Here is a 9,106-nt window from a genome sequence, read left to right as displayed (position 1 = left end):
CAAGTGTCCTCCAGCTGAGGGGCAGAGCCAGTGCTCGCTCCCTGGTGGGCCCACTCGCAGCCCGTGTACCTTTCAGGTAAGAGCTGGGTCCTAGCCAAAGCTGCCACCAGTCTGGTGGGGAAGAGAACTCCCGCCTGCATGTATGGGCCCGGGTTCCAACCCCCACTTCGCCACTGGCCAGCTGCGAGGCCATGGACACGTGGCCGTCTCCCAGGTCTCACTCAACCACTGAGCAAGCCTGGATGGAGCACCTCCTGGGTGCTCCAGGTCCCCAGCCCCTCAGCAGGGAAATCCCCGCCCTCGTGGAGCTCATGATAGAATAGGGAAGCCAGACATTAAACAAGTAACCACATAAATACATAACGTAACTACAGAAGATGATAAAAGCTAAGAAAACAAAGCACAGAAACACCTCCCTTATAGCATCTGTGAAACAGGGATACCAGTAGAGCCAGCTTCATAGGATTCGTGTGAGGAGTCAAGCAAATATTTCATATGAGGTGCTTAGTGCCAAGCTGGGAACATAGCGAACTCCAATTAATGGGAATTATTATCATGTGTGAAATTATGTACAGCCTGTGATAAAAGAGTTTCTAAAAAGCTTGTGATACATATGTGTTAAATGACTGCGACAAAGAGGCAGTCTACCTGGGCGAGAGAATTCTGAGGCCCTCCCGGAGGAGGTGTTCCAGGAGCCTGTCCTCAAACCTGGGTGAGGCTCTGTTTGCAGGGCGAAGGCCTCCCCAGTGCCCAGGAGGCTCTGGAGTGTCGGAACCTAAGACAGAGGCAAGGAAACCTGCCAAGCACCCTGCTAATGTGGTTAGTTAGGGCCTTATCTTGGAGAGACAGAAAATCTGCAGCCCTGTATAGGCAAGCAGGAGCTGGGCCCCACGTGCCTTTCCAGGGGCTGACCGCAGGGCCTGCTAAGAAACCAGACTGCTCTGCCACGGGCGGGAGGGCAGCGGGACGGGGGCACAGGAAGGCCTGGGGGAGCGCCAGGTTATTTGTTGCGGGGTGAAGAGGAAGCTGTAATGGTCCTCTGTCCTCCGTTAACAGCAGGCTGGAGTCAGGCTGGAGCCAGCCGGCTAAGGAGTCAGCCTTGTTTTTTAAACACACAGGGCTGGCCCAGGCCTTTTAACCCCCAAACACCCCAGGGTTCCTGCAGGAAGAAAACAGTAGCCTTTGGATGAAAAACTCTACAGCTGGGGTGTAGTTTAGGGCATTTCTGTTCAGCTCAGAAACAAACAGAAGATAAGAGTATAGTGATAAAAGGAACTGAACTTTTATAATGGATTATTCAAAGTCAGGGAGCCTGGGCTGGTTATAATTCTTCATGCTTGAGACGGCTTACTGTACAGCCACAAAGCTAAAAGCAAATAATAAAAATGAATTTACTCTTGTCTGTAAAGAAATAGGAACTCTTTCTACGTCATCCACCTATCTAGGGGTTCTGTCTCTCACCGGCCCCCACACATCACCAAAAGTTACCTGGAAATATGAGATCTAGAACAGTGTTGAGAAACCCCTCTCTCCCCGCCCCCTGAATCTTAGCCCCCATGTTCCAGCTGTATCTTTTCTTCAGCCGTCTTTTGTGAGGCGAGGGACTCATTGGACCAGTGATTCCTGATTCTTTGGAGAAGTCCCAGATACTTCACCTAGGCCGTGGACCTCCTCCTAGAAAAATAAACCTGTGCACACCACGCAGAACTGTGCACTATTTTCAGGGGATTCCCAGGCTCCCTCTTCTGCCCCAAACCCATTCCTAAAGCTCCCAAGACCCCAGGTTCTGTCTGTCTCAGATCAGACCCACCAGTAAACTTCCTTCCGGCTCTCCTTCTGCAATTGATTTGATCCCACCCTATACAGGAGATGATTAGAGCCTAATTACCAAAAAACTTGGGGACTCAGCAACACCCAGGAAGGAGCCAGGCTCAACAGCTAGAGGGAAGGGAGCAGTCACAACACCGGAAGACCAAGGCTTTTGGGCGGGGCCCCCACAGCAGCTCTCAGTCCACAGGGGGGGACCCTTAAGAATTTCCTTCTACCTTCTTGGCCCACCCCCTGGTCGGCTGAGGGCTCACCAGTAGGACGGCAAGGCTCCCTAATTCGAGTGCCAGGCACTGTCCCCACCCCAGGGCCAGAAGCCCACCCCAGCTGCCGCAGTCTCCACAGTGGGCCTGCAGGCTGCGCCGATGCACGGGGCACGCCCAGTCTAAGAGTCCAGGCCAGGCTGGCCCGCGCTCCCCGCCCTCGGAAAGGGCAGGCAGGGAATGCGTCTTCACCATGCTTCTCGTCTGGGCCTGACCGAGGACCACCCCCCAACCACCAGTGTCTTTCTCTCCATCGGTCTCACAGCCTTCAGGTCTTCATCTACCAAACTGGGGTTCCGTGCTCCCTCCTCTCTCCACTACACAAGAACCATCCCACGGCTTCCAGAAAGCAATGTGCAGGGCAAGACACTGCCCGGGAGGCAGGCCCTTCAGAAACCAGAGCACTCGGGGTAAAGTGGCTTCTGTGAGGCCGGAAGATGAGAATCCACACGACTTTGGTCAGGCTCGGTGGGAGCCAGCCAGCCCCGAAATGTGGGGGTGATTACTACCAGACGACGGTCCCAACCTTACACGTGTTCCACATCCACAAACTTGAAAAAATGCTGAATTAAATATGAAACAGGAAATGGAGATAAAGCACTGGGCACACAGTACACACAAACCCGCACACTCTTTCAGTTAGCACAGGGAGGAAAGCCAGGGGTGGCGATTTTTAATTAGAAAGGAGGACTAATAGCCGCCTCTGAGGCCAACGGATTAATCCCTCAAGCACCAGGCCAGGATTAACCCTTACAGCGCCAGGAGGAGGTGCCTTGTCGTAAATGGCCCCACAGAAAGCTCCTCACAGTTCATCGAAGTCTGTCTTGGGTTAATTAAAGAATCATTAAAAAAGAGAAGAAGGGAGGGAGGGAGGGGAATGAATATATTCCTTCTGAAGAAAGATGAATAAAGACGCAAGAGAAGAGAAGGGAATAGAACGGTCAAGGGCAGAAGGGACTTGTGAGTGGACGAAGGCCCTGGCAACGCCCAGGTCTGCTCCTCGCCAGCTGTGTGCCTGTTCTGTTGATTTCAATTCTCCTTGTCTATAAAACAGGGATGAGAGCACGAACTCAACGGGGTTGTTGTGAGGAACTAATGAGATAATGTATGAAGAGCACTTGTTTGCCCGGGACATTGTAAGTACACAAAACTGACAGCTATTGCTTCTATTAAATTATTTTTGGGTCCACCAAGGGGTGGTGTGATATGTTCCAGGATTCTGCTCCCCCACAGAATCTTTAAACAATTAGCAAACACTGGCAGAGCCATCTTTCTCAGAGCTCTGGAAAACAGTTAAAGGATTGCAATAACTGGGCACATACTGAATCAGGAGGAAGGCAACTTTAAAATGATGGGAAAAGCTCATGACCCCCTTGCTGGTTTCTCCTCCCACCCTCACAAGGTCAGTCTGGAGCCAGTCTGCACTCTCACTGTGGGTCCCTGGTCCTATTCTGGAGAAAGCAGAGTAACCCTGATGCACATCCTAGGGTGCAAGTACATCTGAGCCAGTCTACCTGGTGGCAGCCTGAAAGGACACCCCTCTCCTGTGCCCCATCCCAGAATTTGTACTGCATGCAGAAGGCACTTGCAAACAGATAAATCTGTGTAAGAAATAATCAAACACAGCAGCCTTGGGCAAAGGATTACCAGCTGTAAATATACTATAAAGCACCCAGATGGAAAAAAGACTATTTTGCAGGAAGCAAAGTGGGCATTTGGATCCTTGTAAATGGGAAATTCCTAGGACCATGAATGCAGGATCAGGACAAGACTCATGCTCAGAAAAGGCCAGAGAGGACCCTGTGCTTTTGCCTTGGGCTGATCTTCAGGTTCATTGGTAGGAAGGCTAAGCCCTGAAGGAGAGCACCAGCCAACACAGCCAATTTGCAAAGACTGTGAAAGGTGTCTTTTTGCCCTTATTTATATTTTTTAAGCTCCTGGCATTTAAGGAAACCTTTGTCATATCACTAGTTTAAGAAACAGATCCCTCAGAGTCTAAACCCCAGAGTTAACTTTTTTTTTTCAACTGTATGATACCACTTATTTAAAATTAAAAGGAAACAAACACAAATATATACTATTCACAGATACACCTCTGTGAAGAATTAAAATATATTAGGGGAAGTGGACTTGTCCCAATGGATAGGGCGTCCATCTACCACATGGGAGGTCCGCGGTTCAAACCCTGGGCCTCCTTGACCCGTGTGTAGCTGGCCCATGCGCAGTGCTGATGTGCGCAAGGAGTGCCGTGCCATGCAGGGGTGTCCCCCGCATAGGGGAGCCCCACGCGCAAGGAATGTGCCCCATAAGGAGAGCTGCCCAGCGCGAAAAAAGTGCAGCCTGCCCAAGAATGGCGCCGCACACATGGAGAGCCGACACAACAAGATGATGCAACAAAAAAGAAACACAGATTCCGGGTGCTGCTGATAAGGATAGAAGCAGTCACAGAAGCACACACAGCGAATGGACACAGAGAGCAGACAACCGGGGGAGGGGGGGGGAGAAGGGGAGAGAAATAAATAAAAATAAATAAAAATCTAAAATATATATATATATTAGGAAAATATACACCAAATTTGTGGTAATGGTCACCCCTGGGAGGTCAAAGGGTACGTCAACATTATCTATATGATTTTATTTCAATTATTTTTTAAAACCCAAAGCAAATTTTAGAAAATAACTTCTCAGTCCTGGGTGGGGGTGAGGTAGGTGTTTGTAAGATGCTTCGGGGTTCCACGGGCAAAGCCTGAAGTGACACAGCACGCAGAGCTGGGTGGCATAGAGCCAACTGCGTGGGTCCAGCTGGGGGGCCGTGGGGAAATGACTTAGGCTTCCGTGCCTATTTCCTCATCTCTGCGGTGGAGACGATCACGGGGGCTACCACACGCAGCTGCTGGGCGTGTGATGAGTTAACAAGTGTGAAACTCTTGGACAGTGTCCGGCCCAGGAAACACCATGTGCAAGCACTAGGTCGCGCCGTCATACGGGACGTCACATAGTGACCTGGAGGTGACCTCTAGAGAGACTACCGGCAGACAGGCACCCCTGCTGTGCCTTGAAGGGCTGCTGCTACACACGTTTGTTCACAGAAAATGCCCCCTGAGTATGCGTCAGGACCCATGCACTTTTCCGTAGGTATGCCGTCCTCCAATGAAACTTACAAAGGAAGGAAAGAGAAAGGGAAAAACTTGCCCAATAAATTTTGGACTCTGCTAGAGTCTACAAAGCAATAAGATGTTCAAAGAGTCAGGGATCGTTGCCCTGTACTGGTAGCTAAAGAAGAAAATTATCTACAAGATATTTTTGTACATATTCCTTCTAAAGATAAAGTAAAAAGGAGTAAAAATAGCTTAAGGGAAAAAGATATTGCAACATTTTTGGAAATTTGAATATGAACCAGGTATTACTGTAAAATTTGTTATAATATTTGTGAGGTAGTTATTATCTTTTTGGTAACATCCTTTTCAGTTAGAGGTGCACACTGAACTATTTATAGGTGAGAAAAACAGTAATTTTTGGCATTAGCTTTGAAATCTTCCATGAAAAAAAAAGAGGCAGGGAGAACAGATGAAACAAGATTGGTAAAGTATTTCCAGTTGAAGGAGCTGGATGCTAGTGGTGCTTCATGATACCACTCTCTCCAATTTGGTGCTTCATGATACCACTCTCTCCAATTTGGTGTCTGCTTAAAATTTCCCATAATGAAAGTAAGTCTTAAAGGTTTCATTCTGGAAAATACAACTGGTGATGAGTTCGAGGGACTGTTCTTTTCAATGTCAGGCCTTCCATAGTTCTTGAATTACTGAAGTAGCATCAGAGTAAACACCTGAGGGCAACTCTACCCGTAAAATCTGCCCACCCCAAAGCTCTCTCCTTGTCAACAACCCAGCTGGGTGGAGGGGGACAATGCCCCAAAGCACAGAGGGGACTAGTTGTGACCTTGCCCTCTCAGCACGGGGACCCAGGTGCAAAGGGCTTGACCTGCAGCTCTCCTCGAATCGGCACTTGCCCTCCAGGAAGAACGGGCAGGACTTCAGGGACTTGTGAGCGGGGTAGAGGTAGAGCACCCGGACGGCTGCCGAACACCCTCTGCTGTTCTCTGCCCACAATCATGGCATTGTGATGCTCCAGGTGCCCCAAGGACTGTAGTAGGGGGCATTCACCTTTGTCCCACTCAGCTCTTCCTCGTGTCATCACCCTTCCCCTCTTCCTCCTCCGGCCCAGGTTGCGGGTTCTGGCCCTGCCTGTCTTAGGAACAGGCTCCAGTTCTGCCCCTGGGGCTGTGGGTACCTCTACCGCCTCTCCTACCTCAGCAACAGACTTCTGGAAAGCCAGGTACTCCGCATCTTCCTGGGATGGGGCACTTGATCCAGGGTGGCCGGCAGCTTGCTCTTCCTGACAGACACCAGACTGGCCTCAGTGAGTTTATCAGCTCCTGCAGGTCCCCCTGCAGCTGGAACAGGTCTGCCTGCTCAGATGAACTCATGCCAGCACCCAGGGCCAGCTCCACCTGCTGTGCATGATGGATCTGGAGGGCAGCCTCCAAGCTCTCCTCATCCATCCTATAGGAGGTTGATTGGTTTGGGGATGTGTCCCTGAGTTATCAGAGAGAAGGCTGCAGAAGCCAGAGCCAGCCGCCACCACACCCTAGAGAGCTCCAGCAGCCTCAACGGCTAGAGCGGCTTCCGAGTTAACACCCTGAAAGGTTAAAATGTACAATGCACAACAAACGATGATCAGGCAAACAAGGAACAAGAAATGACAGCCCATCTCAAGGAAGACGGTAAAAAATCAGGCACTATTAATAAAGAAGACCAGATTCTGAACATACATACCAGACAAAGACATTTTAAAAAGGGTCTCAAAGAGCTAAAGGAAAACATGGATATATTAGTCAGAGTTGTCTAGGGAAATAGAATCAACAGGAGATATCTGTAAATAGTATGAGATTTTATAAAACTGTCTCACAACTGTGGGGATGCACACAACCAAATTCCGTAGTGTAAACTGCAAATCAGGGCTCCAATGGATGTCCCTGATGAGTTCCCAGGCATGCTGGCTGTCTGAAATAGAGACAGGAATTCTTTCTCTGAATGCTGAAATCACTTTCCCTTTTAAGACCTTCAACTGATTGGATGAGATGAGACGGTCACTCATTGCTGACGGCAATCTCCCTAGTTGATTGTAGATGTAACCAGGCATCGATGCAATCAACACATTGATGATTAAAGTCTAAGAAATGCCCTTGTATTATAATTAGCCTGGTGCTTGCTTGACCAGACAACTGGGCACCATTCCTGACTGAGTTGACACATTAGCGTAACCATCACAGTCTACTCCTTGTCAACTTGGCAGCCACACACATTACCTTAAACCATACTTAGTCTCTAAATACACTCTATCAGTCTGGCCAGCCTTGGGTATTTACTCTCTCTCTCTATATATATATATTTCCCTTGGGTATTTTACTATATATATATATATTTCTACCTAACAATGTTCAACTGTCCTGCATACAATCAGAAACACATTAATTCCCTCCAGAATAGGGTGCAAGTCCTTGGGTAATGCTCACTCTTAAACTTGACATCCTTAAATACTACAACATGAAACTAATACAACTTATATGATAAGGGAAAAGGCTAGTGAAGAAGACATTCATTTTATATACATATATAAACATACTCATAACAAAACAAGAAAGAAATATTCATGACCATTACAGTCCTCATTTCTGTAGCCTGTCATGTAGTTGAAGTTCATATTTATCAATATCTTCTTCCACTATCCATTCCATGTTCCCTTTACTCTCAGCAAGTACCTCAACTAGCCATGGTTCTTTGCCTGGTGGGGGACCCAAACTTACATTCCTGAAGATTCTCAGCCATTGTTAATCCTGATTGGATTGGGTTGTTGCAATTTTCCATTGACTTTAATCACAGGGCATGGTAGTATTAAGAGATGCCCTAGGGAATCTCCTGTATTCCAGGCAAACTCTTCTTTCCTGCCATCATGTAGGTGCAGTACTATTTTCCTTTGATAGTCAGGGTCAACCACCCCAACCAGTACAGTAATTTCCTTCTTTACCTGTTGATTCAGAGGCACAAGGAGCTCAAAGTGGCCAGGTGGCAGTCTTAATTTCCAGTTCAATGGAATCATTGTTGGGTTCCCTGGTAGCAGCACTCCTCCTTTTGGAACTAAGACCCATATACAGAGGCAGAGCTTAAGGTCTCAGGGGCAGGAAACAAAAATTTTTCTAGTGGATCACTAGGGGTAATAATGAGTGGTGCCACATCCATTTCCACCCCTTGATTCCTGGACCTGTGAATCCCAGATATGGGAGTAAAGCACCATAAAAATGGATGCTGATTTAGAACATACACAGTCTCCTGGAGAACAGTGCCCCAGACCTACAAGGTATTGCCACCTAGTTGGCACCTAAATTGAGTCTTCAAAAGACTATTGCACCATTCTATCAATCCAGCAGCTTCAGGATGATGGGTAACAAAGTAAGGCCAGTGAGTTCCATAAGCAGATGCCCATTCCCACACATCATTTGCTGTGAAATGGGTTCCTTGATTGGAAACAATGCTGTGTGGAATGCCATGGTAGTGGATAAGACATTCAGTAAGACCACAGAAGGTAGCTTTGGAAGAAGCATTGTGTGCAAGGAAGGCAAACCTATATCTAGAGCATATGTCTATTCTAGTTAGAACAAAGCATTGCCCCTTCCATGATGGAAGTGGTCCAGTGTAATCAACCTGTCACCAGGTAGCAGGCTGATCATCTCAAGGAATGGTGCCATATCAGGGGCTGATGTGGGTTTCTGCTGCTGGCAGATTGGGCACTCAGCAGTAGCTGTAGCCAAGTCAGACTTGGTGTGGGAAAGTCCATCTTGCTGAGCCCATGTATAACCTCCATCCCTACCTCCATGGCCACTTTGTTCATGAGCCCACTGGACAACAACAGGAGAAGCTGGGGAAACAGGCTGAGCAGTAGCCAAAGACGGGGTTGGC

At 48.2% G+C, this 9,106-nt stretch overlaps 1 pseudogene; it reads right to left on the bottom strand.

The window, feature by feature from the left end:
- Positions 1–6,038: 6,038 nt before the first annotated feature.
- On the bottom strand, positions 6,039–6,651 carry LOC139440014 (zinc finger CCCH-type with G patch domain-containing protein-like; annotated as a pseudogene).
- Positions 6,652–9,106: the final 2,455 nt, after the last annotated feature.

Source organism: Dasypus novemcinctus, chromosome 2 (assembly GCF_030445035.2).
Source record: "Dasypus novemcinctus isolate mDasNov1 chromosome 2, mDasNov1.1.hap2, whole genome shotgun sequence".
NCBI lineage: Eukaryota > Metazoa > Chordata > Mammalia > Cingulata > Dasypodidae > Dasypus > Dasypus novemcinctus.
This window is presented reverse-complemented; position numbering and strand designations above follow the sequence as displayed.